The following is a 14,677-nucleotide window of genomic DNA, read 5'->3' on the forward strand; positions in this document are numbered from 1 at the left end:
CAGGCACCTGTAGGACCATTTCAGTATGGTCATGTACCTCCTTCCTGGCTCTTACAATCTTCCTGCCCCCTCTTCTGCAATGATCCCTGAGTCCTGGGTGGGTGGACCTCAATATAGGAGTCCTATCCAAGGTCCCACACTCTGCTGACTCTTATTCTCTGCTTTTTGGTCATTTGTGGCCTTTTGTGTTCCTGTTTGGGTCAAGTTATTGCTCTTTTTTCTCCACTGTAATTGATACTGAGTTGCATACTTATCATTCTTTGCATGCACAGATACATTTCACTAGAACATATGAGACCTAAATTGCCATCAAAGTATATGTCACATTATATCAAAGTATAAGTATACATTTTAGGCTTTTTCATAGATTTTATATTCAGAAATAGCATACTGATTTATTCCACCAGGCTTTTCTACAATTGATTGTTTATTTACTGTGTTGTTTACATTTGTACATGGAAACATTGTAGCTATAATGATTTATAGTTAATTGTGATTAATAATTTCAAATGAATTATAATTGATCATCATACCTACAATGGGGTAAAATGGTTACATCTACATATAAGTGCAAATTTGAGGGAGGTAAAGGCGAGTATTTTTGTTCCTTTGTTACATGAATCTCTGATCACTTGTGGGACCTACAGTCTTGAAACAGTTTGGCAAACCAAGATTGGCAATATTAAGCTGTCACAGAAAAGAGATGTCATGGTTTGGATCTTAAATGGTCACCATCAGCCATGTGCTAAGCACTTACCAGCAGATAGACTTTGGGGAAGTGATTGGATTATGAGGGCCCCAACCTCATCAATGGATTCCCATTGATTAATTTATAATTGAAGACTGTTGGATAGTGGTAGAAACTGTAGAGGGTCTAGCAGAAGCAAGTAGGGGACTAGGGCAGTGCTCAGTGCTTGAGACGACTGCAGCTTGTCCTTGGTTCCTTGCCCTCCCCCCTGCTTCCTGGCTCCCACAAGGTAAGCAGCTGTGCTCTGTAGCATGCTTCTGTTCTTACTGTGATGTTACCACAGGCCTGTAACAATGGAGTCAGCTAACTGTGGATTGATACTTCTCAAGTTATGAGCCAAAAGAAACATTCTTTCTTTTAAATAATTTCTATCAGGTATTTGCCATTGTGATGGAAAACTGATGAACATGTAAAGGTTAGAAATTATGAAACAGGCTGGAGAGATGGCTCAGGAGTTAAGAGTACTTGCTGCTCTTGCAGAGGACCTGGATTTGGTTCCTGGTACCCACACGGTGGCTAATAACCAGCCATGACTCCAGTTCCAAGGGATGGCCTCTTCTGGCCTCTTCAGGCATTGCACATGCAGGTGTACTACACATAAAAATAAAAAAAGAAAGAAAATATGAAACAACATTATATGAAATATATATATATGAATATAGTACTGAGTATATATACCTATATGAAATACAGCATCAAGTATATACACTGAGTGCAGTAAATAGTTCTCCAGAGTATCCACTTCCAAATACAGCTCCAGGCAGCTCTTCTCTTGATTCACCTTCACTTTGTTTCAGGTGGCAGCATCAACGTCCAGGATCAGCACCCACCCCTTGTGTTTGATGACAGGCAGACTCCACAAGCTCTTGAAGTGCTTGACCAGCCCCGGAACCAAGTGTTTTTTGCAGCTCTTCAAGCCTTCCTCATTAGCGTTGCAGCTGAAGCACTCTGCTACCTCCACGTTCTCACACGCCTCTGCTTCTTTGTCTGAATCATAAAGAGAGGGAGAACTCTTCCGCCACTCCTGACCCTCACCTTGCCTATCTTGTAATCAGGAGAAGTCACATACACTAATTTTCCCAGTCTCCTTTGCGATGAGAGGTGGTGATGTGATGAAGTTTTGGCTAATGAAACACATGGAACACTACTCTGCAGGCACTCTGGGAAAGCTTTGCCTTTCTCTTAAGTGGGACTGAACTTGCTGGTATTACTACATGTCTATTCACATTGCTTTGATGATTATATCTGTAACTACAGCATCCATATTATGACCAAGAAGTAAAGACCAAGAAAATCACAACTTACCAACTGTCACACTGTTGAACTTCTGAACTAGAGAGTCACTGATATGTTTCTTAATACTTAAAGGATTTTGATGTTCTCCTAACTACGCCTTGGGAGACTTTTGAGAATTATGTGATATAGTTTTTCTAAAGGCTAAGTATAGTGCTTAGCATTATTAAATATTCAATAAAAGGTATTTCAATGGTAATAACAGCAGAACCAACCGATCACAGTTGCTATAGGGTACCACAACTTGGGTGTATGTGTATGATCAGATAGGCAAGAAGGTGAAGGCTAAAGATAATACAACCTCTACACGTAGGATAAACACATCTATGAACTTTTACCAAAGAAGTTTCCTTCAGTAGTAAATGGTAATTAACACCGAAACCTACAATTGACCACTGTGCAGAGAACAAGAAGCTGCAGAGTGTTTATCCCTGAATAGGATCCATATTTCAAACTTCTGCCTCCAAGGCTCAGGGATCATTGTGGAAGAAGGGGTGGAAAGATGGTAAAAGCCAGTAATGTGAGAGCATGCACAAGTCTTTTGCAAGCTTAAGCCCAACAAAATCCCAGCACTGAGATGGGGAAGTGGGTAAGACATCCCAACCCAACCTAAGGAACTTTTGGCAATTGATGGTGGCTAGGAAGGGGAAGGACAGTGTCTTACAGGGATGGAACTCTTGGTGAGCCCAGTGGATGGACCCCCACTAAGGGGCATTTTGGGACACAAATCAGACTCTATAGGCTGTATTATATATATAAGAGAGTACATTAAATTGGGTAGGGGTTCAGTGGAGGAAGGTATGGATATGGGAGGGGATCTAAATACCATCAAACTGTATTGCACGATAATCGCAAAAATTCAATAAAAAATAAAGAAAGATGACCAGTTGTGTTCAGGAAGACCAAACTCACTGAAACAGATGTGTGATAACCCATAATATGGGATCCAGCATACCATATGGTTCCAAGTGATTAGCAAGTTAACACCTTAAGGAGTTCTGGATACTTGAAGTTGGAGCTCAGTCTTATTTTGTCACATGGAATTTTGTGGCAAAGAGTTCCATGGAGTAAGAGGAATGCAAACACAGCCCAGATTCTCTCCAGTCTCTCAAACCAAGAGAAACCAACATCCTTGACTTCAATATGTACCATGAAGTAAAAAGAAAATAGCCTGGTGTGTTTTATACCATTCACAACCTCTTCATAGTTTCAGTCTGTGATAATATTAAGAACAAGATGGGTGCTTACAATTGTACGTGATCTTTATTGTACAGAGCTGTGTGGCCCAGGGGACTGTACTGTCCAATGAAATAGCCACCAGCACATTTGGCTATTGAAATTTAAGTTAGTTAAAAACTCATCTCTTAAAGTAGCAGTGGCCACATTTCATAGGTGTAATAATCACTCGTGCTAGTAGCTACCATAATGGACAATGCAGGTAAATGTTTCATTATCACAGAATGTTGATTTGGAAGACACATGCAGACTTATCATGTATTTACTTGACTGTGATATAAGCAGAGTTCAAACTGAAATCAGTAAAAATCAACTTGGATTTCATTCATTCACTATCTTTGAAGACCTTCTGGGTGCATGTCAAGCATTGTGCTTAGCAGTAGGGACATACATCGGAAGAAAGACACCTTTACCTCCAAGATCAGCATAATGCTTCAGCAGAAAAGGAACACACACTCTCAGGCTTGTCCAGCCTTTGGACATTGCAACATGACGCTTGTCATCTACAAAGCACATACTCCTCCACAGCACCGTTGAGTTACAGAACACATTTCACAAAAATTCTCATTGTGTTTTAAGTAAGTTTATGATTTTGTCTTGGACCACATTCATACCTACCTTGTGGAGCACACGGCCTGTGGGCCATGGGTTAGATGCATCTGAAAGCAGGATGAGGGCCAAGATACAGACCATCAGAGTGCCAGTGGAGGGAGGGAGAGAAGATGGGGTGAGGGAGATATCCCCCTGCTAGACATGGGCCTAGGCCCCCTCCTGTTCCTCTCACCTGAGACCTCCAGATTGGCCTGCCAGAACCAAGCCACTGGATCCCCATAGTCTTAAATTGGGTCTAGGCTCCTTCAGCCTTCTGGAGAGCTCTTGACTAGACAGCTTGGATCCATCAAAAGTGAGAACATGAAGCACAGACCAACTAACTAGTCATACCCAACCAGAAAGCAACCAAGCTGCGTCACCAATATAAACAGAATCAAACTTCAATTAAACAAAGTCATAATAGAATTTAATATCAGATACACAAACAACAAAAGAAATCCATATGCTCAGGCACAACACAAAAACATAAATATAAAAAAAATAATTTGTCCCCACTAAGACCCACCAGTCCTAGAGAAGAGCACTACAATGAGAACTACCCAGGGGAACCCCAGGATGCAGAATTTAAAAGAACAATAAAAAAATGATCAAAGAATTCAATGAATTTAAGCAACACACACACAACTCAAAGAACTCAAAGAGGACGGGGATAAACTGACTGAAGTGCAAGAAGATAGGTGTTTACGGCTGACTGAGACAACAATGAGAATTCAGGATTTGAGTTCATGGGGCTGGAGAGATGGTTCAGTGGTTAAAAACACTGGTTATTCTTGCAGAAGACCCGGGTTCAAATCCCAGCACCCACATGGCAGCTAACGACTGTCTGTAACTCCAGTCCTAGGGGATCTGAGAGCCTCTTCTGACCTGCACGGGCACTGCAGGACATGGCTGCATTTACCTACATGCAGGCAACACACGCATACACATAAAATAAAAATAATAAATAAAAATTTAAAAAAAGAAAAGTGAGTTCATGAAATAGATAAAAATATTGAGAAAAGTCAAGCCAAAATAAATATGGAATTGAAAAGCTAAATAAGCCAATTTGAAACTACAGGAGAAAGCCTCACAAGTAGAATGAAATGGAAAACAGAAAATCAAGACTGGATGACAAAGTTGAAAAACTGGACCCCTCAAGAAAAGAATATGAAATTTTTTTTAAAAAGCAAAACTGGAATATACAGGAAATGTGGGACACCATGAAAAGATCAAATCTATGCATCATAGGCATAGAGGAAGGAGAAGAATCTCAAGTCAATGACATTGGTCAAATCTTCAGTGGGATTACAGAAGAAAACTTTTCTAAATTAAGGAAAGACAAACCCATACACATACAAGAAGCACACAGAACACCAATTAGACAGGACCAGAATAGAAACTTCCCACAGCATACCACAGAAAAACACTAAATATACAAAAGAGAGAATACTGAAAACTTCTAGAGGGAAAAAAAAGTTACATATAAGGGAAAACTGAACAGAATTACAGCTGACTTTTCAACACAAATTATAAAAGCCATAAGAGCCTAGAGCAAAGTATTCCAAGTTCTAAATGATTATAAATACCATCCTAGTATAATTTACCCAGCAAAACTGTCATCATAGTTGAAGGAGAAAGAACAATCCTCCATGATACAAATAGGCTGAAAGAATTAATGTTCACCAAGCCAGCCCTACAGAGACTACTTGAAGCAGTGCGAAGGACTGAGGAAAGAACAAAATGACAATACTCAGGAGATTACAGAAAAAAATCAAATGAAGGTATAAAGTATGGAAACACAAATAAGACTAAGAACAAAAATAGAAAATAAAATGACAGTAAACAATACGTACCTTTCAACAATAACTCTAAATATAAATGACCTCAACTACCTAGTCAAAAGACAAAGGCTGGTTGAATGGACTGAAAACAAATGCATTTATTTGTTGCCTACAAGAAACTCATCTTACTTCTAAGGGTAGATACTACCTCAGGGTGAAAGGATGGAAAAAAATATTCCAAGAAAATGGCACCAAGAAATAAGCAAGCGTTGCCATTCTAGCATGTGACAAAACAGACTTGAATTTAAAATTAATCAGGAAAGATAGCAAAGGTCACTACATTTTGATCAAGGGAACAATCAACCAAGAGGACTTCACAATCATGAACTATATGCTCTGATCCATCCAACTTCATAAAAACACTAGTACAGGACTTCAAGACGCAGATTAACCCCAATTCAGTAATAGTAGATGACTTCAATCACCCACTTTCTCCAATATACAGGTCATCTGGTCAAAGAATAAACAGAGAAACATCTGAATTAAATGATATCATACATCAAATGAACCTAATAGACATCTATACACTATTCTGCCCAAGTACCAGAGAAGACCCATTCTACTTTGCAGCCCATTGAAGTTTCTCTAAAATAGACCACATACTGGGGCACAAAACAAACCTGAACAAATAAAAAATTGAGATAATTCCATGTATTTTATTAGACCATAATGCAATAAAATTAAAATAAACATAAAAAAGCTATAATGAATACATGAACTCATAGAAATTAAACAGCATGCTCCTGAATTATTAATTGGCCAAGGAAGAAATTAAGAAATAAATAAAAGTATTCCTGGAACTAAATGAAAACAATAACACAACAGAACCTTGGGACACATTAAAAGAAGTCCAAGAAGGAAATTTATAGCTCTAAGCACCTACATTAAAAAATCAGAAGGAGTACAAATAAATGATTTAACGGTACAACTCAAGAATTTGGAAAAGCAAGAATAAACCAAACCCAACAGATGAGAAGAAATAATAAAAATCAGAGCAGAAATCAATGGAACAGAAAGAATGAAAACAATTTATCTAAGAGTTCATCTTTTTTAAAAGATAAATAAGACAGGCAGACCCTTAGCCCAGTTAACCAAAAGAAAGAAAGAATAAATCCAAATCAAGAAAATCAGAGACAAAAGGGGGAACATCACAACAGACACCAAAAAGATCCAGAACATTATAAAGGAATACTTTAAAACTTATAATCTATTAAATTAGAAAATCTAAAACAAAAGAACAATTTCTGAATTCAATAGATCCACCAAAGTTAAACCAAAAAAGAGATCAACAGCTTAAACAGACCCTTAACAAATAAGATAACCAAAACAATAGTAACACAATGCTTCCAAGCTATGAAAAGAGATCAACAGCTTAAACAGACCCTTAACAAATAAGGTAACCAAAACAATAGTAACACAATGCTTCCAAGCTATGAAAAGCCCAGGCCCAGATGGATTCACAGAGGAATTTTACCAGACCTTCAAAGAAGGCCTACATCCAATACTACTTAAAGTATTCAAAATGATATAAACAGAGGCAGAACTTCCAAATTCCTTCTATGATGCTGTATTACTCTAATACCAAAACCTGATAAAGACACAACAAAAAAGAAAACTATAGGCCCATATACCTCATGAACATAGATGCAAAAATTCTCAAGAAAATACTCACAAACTACATACAGACACACATTAAGAAGCTCATCACCCATGATCCAATGGACTTTATTCCAGAGATGCAGGGATAGTTCAATATACATAAGTCAATAAATATAATAAATAATATAAATTGATTCAAAGACAAAAATCACATGATCATCTCAATAGATGAAGAAAAGGCCTTTGACAAAAATCTAATGTGAATTTATGATAAAAGTTTTAAGCAGAATTGGACTGGAGGGAACATACTTAAACATAAAACTACATACAACAAACCCACAGCCAACATCATTCTAAGTGAAGAAAAACTTGAAGCATTCCCATTAAAATCAGGGCTCAGACAAGGCTTTCCAAAATCCCCACTCCTTTTCAACATAGTGCTTGAAACTCTTGCTGTGCAATAAGACAAGAGAAGGAAATTAAAGGAGTACTAATTGGAAAAGAAGAGGTCAAAGTATCCATATTTGCAGATGATATATTATACATAAGAGATCCCAAAAATTCCACCAAAAAATTAGAAATGATCAACTCTTTCAGCAAAGTGGCAGGATACAAAATCAATTTACAAAAATTTCTAGGCTTTCTATATATCAATAACAAACAGAGAACAAGTTTATGGAGGCACTTCCATTCACAATAGCCTCAAAAAAAAATCTAGGGATAAACCTAACCAAAGACATTAAAGACCTCTACAGTGAAAATTTTAAATCTTTGAAGAAAAAGACTGAGAAAGACACAAGGAAAGACCTCCTGTGCTCATGGATTGGTAGAATTAATATTATGAAAAATGACCATCCTACTGAAAGAAATGTATAGATTCAATGCAATCCCAATAAAAATTCCCATGACCTTCTTCACAGAAATAGAAAAAAAATTCTAAAAATTCATACAAAATTACAAAAGACCCCAGATAGCCAAAACAATCCTGAGCACAATGAATAATGCTGGGGGGATTTACTATACCAGATCTCAATCTATATTATAGAGCCATAGTCATAAAAGCAGCATGGTGTTGGCACAAAAACAGACATGTAGGTCAATGGAACAAAATAGAAGATGCAAACATCTGTGCACACAATTTCAGTCACCTCATAATTAACAAAAGTGCCGAGAATACACACTGGGGGAAAGTCAGCATCTTCAACTGGTGCTGGCAAAATTGGATCTCCACATGTAGAAGGATGAAATTAGACTTTTTATATATTACTCTGGACAAAAGTGAACTCCAAATGGATCAAAAATATCAATGTGAAACCTGAAACACTGAAAGTGTTAGAAGAAAACATAGGCAGTAACCTACAGAGAATAAGTTCAGGAAAACACTTTCTAAATTGAATATCTGTTGCTCAGGAATTAAGGTTGACAATTGACAAGTGGGACCACATTAAACTAAAAAGCTTCTGTACAGCAAAGGAAACAACCAATCAAGTGAAGAGGAAGCCCCCAGAGTGGGAGAAAATCTTTATCAGCTGTACATCAGACACAGGATTAATATCTAGAATATACAATGAACTCAAAAAACAGACACAAGAAAACAAATAACCTAATTTAAAAATGGATCATGGCCAGGAATGATGGCACATGTCTTTAATCCCAGCACTTGGGAGGCAGAGGCAGATGGATTTCTGGGAGTTCGAGGCCAGCCTGGTCTACACAGTGAGTTCCAGGTCATCTGGGTCTACAAGAAGACCCTATCTCAAAAAGACCAAAAAAAAAAAAATAACCAAATAAAAAATAAAAAATCGTTTATGGATCCAAACAGAGAACTCTCAAAAGAAGAAATAAAATCCTAAGAAATGCCTTAACAGTGTTCAACATCCTTAGTAATTAGGGAAATAGAAGTCAAAACTACTTTAAATTTCATCTTACCCTAGTCAGAATGGTTAAAATCAAGAGAACAAATGACAACAAATCCTGGTGAGGTTTCAAAGGGGGACCCTCATTCACTCCTGATGGGATTGCAAACTGGTGCAACCACTGTGGAAAGCAGTGTGGAGAACTCTTAACTCTTAACCCAAAATAAATCTACCATATGATCTGACTATACCACTCCTTGACATACACCCAAATGACTCATCTAGCTGCAGAGATACTTGTGCAGTCATGTTTGTTGCTGCTCTTTTCAAAGGAGTTAAGAAATGGGAACAACCTAAATGTTCCTGAACTGATGATTGGACAATGAAAATGTGGTACATTTACACAATGGAGTTCTACTCAGTGGTGAAGAAAAATGAGAACATGAAACTTGCAGATAAATGGATGAAACTAGAAACTGTTCTCCTGAGTTTGGTAACATAGACTCAGAAAAACAAGAGACATCTGTTCTCTCTTAGTTGTGAATCTTAGCTTAAAATCCTCAGATATGAGTATATATCCTTATGTAATAACAGGAGCTGGGAAAATGGAAAAGAACCATGGGGATAAAGGGGAAGAAGGCACTAGAGAGAGGGGACAGTAGGAAACAAGTGTTATCAATGAAGAGTTGGGGAAAATGGAGGTAATTTAACTGGGAAAGGAAAAGGGAGGGTTATACAAGGAATCATGGGGTAAAGGGGAAGGAGGAGCTCAAGAGAGGGGGACAGTAGGAGACAGGTGTTATCATGGGTAAAATGGGAAAAATGGGGGTACTTTAACTGGGGAGGGGTAAGGTTATGCAAAGGGAGAGAGGTGAGATAAATAATGCTCAGGAGGTGGTGTGGAAAACCAGAGGGAAATGTATTAGTTCAAAGCCTACTGAACTGCACACACACACACACACACACACACACACACACACACACACACAATAAACATTGTATATGTGAAGGCTATATAAAAAAAAAAAAAAAACAGTGCCAGATAGGAGAAACCTCCCTTCAAGTTGTTGGCCAGGGTAGTCCAAGAGACTCTAAAAATAACACAGGCTATTGCTAGAGCCCTTAATTGCCTACAAGAACTTGAAGGTAAGACCCTACTGCTGAAGACAGGACATATTTTAGATACAGAACTTGGAGTAATAGAGTTGTAACTGACATACATAGATCCTAGAAAATAACTGACTTCTGTCACATCCTAGACAAATGTAATTTCTTACTGCATGCTAAGTATGTATCCTTATATTTTCAGACAAGTATACCTCTAAACACTCATCAAAGAAACTTCTTTTTGCAACAGATGGAAACAGAGTTCCATAACTTGTCAAATGCAGAGAATAAGTGCCTGTGAGATGCCTTTCCCCCTGTGACACATCTACAATGCAACCTTTGCACCCAAGGTTCAAGGAACACAGCAGAACAGGGGATAGAGAGAATAGTAATGCATCTCTCACCTCTCACCAGTGAAGCTTCCTCATGCAACAACAGATAGTGATTAACACATAAAGCCACAAGTGGCCAAAATGTACAGGAGATTGCAAAGTCTGTGTCCCTGGATGGATTCCAGTACTAAACCTCTGTCAACATGGCTCAGGTACCATTGTGGAAGTGGGGGCAGAATGACTATAAGAGCCAGCGGGTGGTGCGTGACCATAAGGAAACAGTTTTCCAGGTGACTGTGAACTTGTTTATATAAACTTACAGCAATGGTGACAGCATGCACAAGACCCATGCATTCTCAAACCAGACAAAAACCCAGATTAGAAGTGGGAACTGAATAAGAAACCCCAACTTTAGCTGAGGAACTATTAGCAACTGATCACCCCTGGGTGAGGCAGAGTTGGTATTTTTTTAAAAAGTGATGCTAGATATGTTGACCAGGCTCCACTGGATGCACTCACACTGAGGGACATTTGTGGAAAGAAAGTTGTCTCCATAGACCTTAATATATATGACAGGATGCATGAAATCCTGTGGGGGGGCATCTAATGAGGGTGTAGATAGGAGGGTCTAAATATGATCAATATGTAATGTATGAACTGCACAAAAATTCAATAAATATTTTAAAAGATGATAAATCATTGTGTATTTTCAGATATCACGATGGTATTGTTATAAGCAGATTATTGTTTTGAAAGATGCATTATTTCTGAAGATGTGTTTAAAAGCAAATGACCATATCGCCCAGATATTCCTTTCAAATGATGTGGCAACTGTGAGAGAGAAAAAGTAGAGAGGAAGAGGAAAGGGAAAAAGATGGACAGGGAGAGGGAAAGGGGTAAGAGATCACACACAGAGGAAGAGAGAGAGAACACATTCAAGTGAGAGGTCCGAAGCAGATGCAGCAAAATGTTCTGTTCTAGTCTGTCTGCCTTGCTTTGTTATTTTATACAACCAGCACAGGACTACAAAAGGATGAGAATATTTTCCATGTGAATCAGTATGCCAAGTCCAGGGTGGCCTTAAATGGTCCCTGTCCCTACCTCCTAATATTTGTATACTGTGAAGTCCCTTTCATAGTAGATGCATCCATAGAGATGATGATGTGCAGCTTCTGGTGTTTAGCCATAAAGGAGGTTATAGTTTCTACTGTAAGCACTGTTGCTCTTATGTCATTGATCGAAGTTTTCCAGTTTCTATGTAAAATGGATTAACAAGACCACATAAAGAATGAATTGAATTAGCATCCTTCATCCGCTACTGCCAAATTCATTCCTGGTTTCTTAGAATATAACTTTATTTGGAAATAGAGTTACTCAGCTATAAGTAGATAAGATGAGGCCATACTGAAATAAGGTGTGTCCATGACCAATATGCCTTGTGCCTTCATCAGCTCTGGGAAAAGACAGATGGGCTTACTCCCCACAATGGTGGAGACAGATTGGAGTGGTATACCTGTACGGTGGAGAGCATGGTGAGAGAGGGTGCTAGCAAGAGCAGCATGGAACATGCTCTTCTTCAGAGCATTAAGAAGCAGCCCAGCATAGTCCTGCTGACACCTGAATTTCAGACAGTCATCAGACATAGAAGAATCAGATGATCATTTCAAACCACCTCACATTTGGTATTTTGCTATGTCAGCCACAGGAAACAGATGTGGATTGGAATGAAACCTCCTGCTACCAAATTGAAAATTCAGTGGGTGAACTATTTTGGAAGTGGTCCTTCAGCTCCAGTGACATCATGACTGTAAACTCACCGAGACTCTCCAATGGGACTGCCCAGGAGAGCTGCTTTTAAACTTCTGTCACACAGAAACAGAGATATGGCTGCTGTTACTCTTAACCACTGAATTTGGGGTAATTCCTTACATAGTAATGGACTACAATTATGACAAAGATATTAGGGGAAGAAAATAAAATGAATTAGCTATTTTATTTTAAAAATCTACTGAGCTGGGTGTGGTGGCACATACCTTTAATCCCAGCACTCAGGAGGCAGAGGCAAGTAGATCTCTGTAAGATCAAGGCCAGCCTGGTCTACATAGTGAGTTTCAGGCCAGGTAGGGCTACAGGGAGAACTTGTCTCAAAAACACCAAATAAATAAATAAATAAATAAATAAATAAATAAATAAATAAGCAAATAAATAAATAAATAAATAATCAAGTAGTCTAGAATTTGGTGAGGGTTGGGAGGCTCCTCTGGAGTTGTAAACTGAACTTCAAGATTGGACTGAAATTGTGGCTTGGGAAAGCAAACAGCCTTAGATGTGTCTTCTAGTCCAGGGAGCACTGAACCGAGAGTCTGAATACGCATGGCTTCCCCCTTTTCTTCCAGATCATCCCAAGAAGATGCTCCTATTTCCCCACTCCTTGCTCTCCCTGACTTTCCTGCTGTCAGAGGGCTGATCTCATCCTTTTTTTTCTAGAACATTGGGTTCATGCAATAAGATCCCAATTAGAAAAAAGTTCAAATACAGAACAGAGATGAGGATAATGAACTTTCACAGCCTTGTCACCAAGCACCAAGTTTATGCTTAACCTGGTTTCATCTATATATCTTTAATCCCTTTCCTGAGTTATTTGGAAAAAAAAACCCTAGGCATTTTTCCCACAAATTTTTTGGAATATTACATATCACAATTAATATAAAAAATAACACTTTCGGCTTCCCTGGGCCTGCAGAACCCGCAGGCCTCTCTCTGACCTGCAGGCCTCTCTGGGATAAGTCCATCATGCCCTCTGCGCCTTGACTCCCCCAGCCCCATTCACCCTCCCATCTCCACTGCCTGTTTCTCCTCCTAGCCTGGGTCCTATCCCATTCCTTGTCTTGGGGCCACAGACACCTGGGGAACCACTACTGTTTCCTGATCCTCTTCTTCCAGACTAACTCAGTGCCTTCTCTGGTCCTCAGTAGCACTGCTTCTGGGCCTGGTCCAGCCCTCACCTCCCTCTGCTTCCCTAGGCCTGCACCACCGGCCAGCCTCTATCGGGGACATGGGGGGCTGACCTTTCCTCTTCCTGATCATTTGCACCCAGACCAACCCAGCTCCTCAGTGCAGTCCCCAAGAGTCCTTGGGGCCACTTCCTGACCCCAATCTGCCTTTGCATCTCTGAGTGGCAGGCCTACTACCTGCCCTAGACCTGCATTTGTCCTGGACCCAGCTCCCAGGCCAGTCCAACCCCCAAATTCCTGAGGCCAAAGTCTTTCTGGGAGGGATTCAGACCTTAGGAGAAAGCCTGAGAGCATCTGATCTTCATCTGACTTGGGCCTCTGTGGGAACTCCTGAAGACAAAAGCAATCTGGCCACTCCAATATAAAATCAAAAGAGAGAACCGGAAGCTTAGAGGAACCAACCTGTCACGCCCAAAAAGTAAACCTCAAAGTCACATGAAGTTCACAAAAAGAAGCAGACCTAAACTTGAAGGTCCGAGTCTCACACAAAGCATCTGATCTTCATCTGACTTGGGCCTCTGTGGGAACTCCTGAAGACAAAAGCAATCTGGCCACTCCAATATAAAATCAAAAGAGAGAACCGGAAGCTTAGAGGAACCAACCTGTCACGCCCAAAAAGTAAACCTCAAAGTCACATGAAGTTCACAAAAAGAAGCAGACCTAAACTTGAAGGTCCGAGTCTCACACAAGAAACAAGAATTACAAAAGAAATTCAAATGTCAAAATCACAAAGAAAAAAATAATACATGAAAAACAAAAATAACATATCCCCACCAAATACCAGTAATCCTCTAGAGAAGCACAATGAGAATCCTCTAGAGACAATGCAGGACATGGATCTCAAAAGAACAATGATGAATATGATAAAAGAATTCAGTGAATTTAAAGAACACACAAACAAGGTAATCATAGAGCTGAAGGAAGATAGGGATAAACTTCTGAATGAATTCAGAAAAGAGCTAGAAATATTGAAGAATACTCAGGCTGAAATAAAGAACGAAGTGAAACACTCCATAAGCCAATTAGAAACGACAGGAGAAAGCCTCACCAATAGGATGAA

The sequence above is a fragment of the Nannospalax galili genome, unplaced genomic scaffold, assembly GCF_000622305.1.
Source record: "Nannospalax galili isolate Female #2095 unplaced genomic scaffold, S.galili_v1.0 scaffold132, whole genome shotgun sequence".
NCBI lineage: Eukaryota > Metazoa > Chordata > Mammalia > Rodentia > Spalacidae > Nannospalax > Nannospalax galili.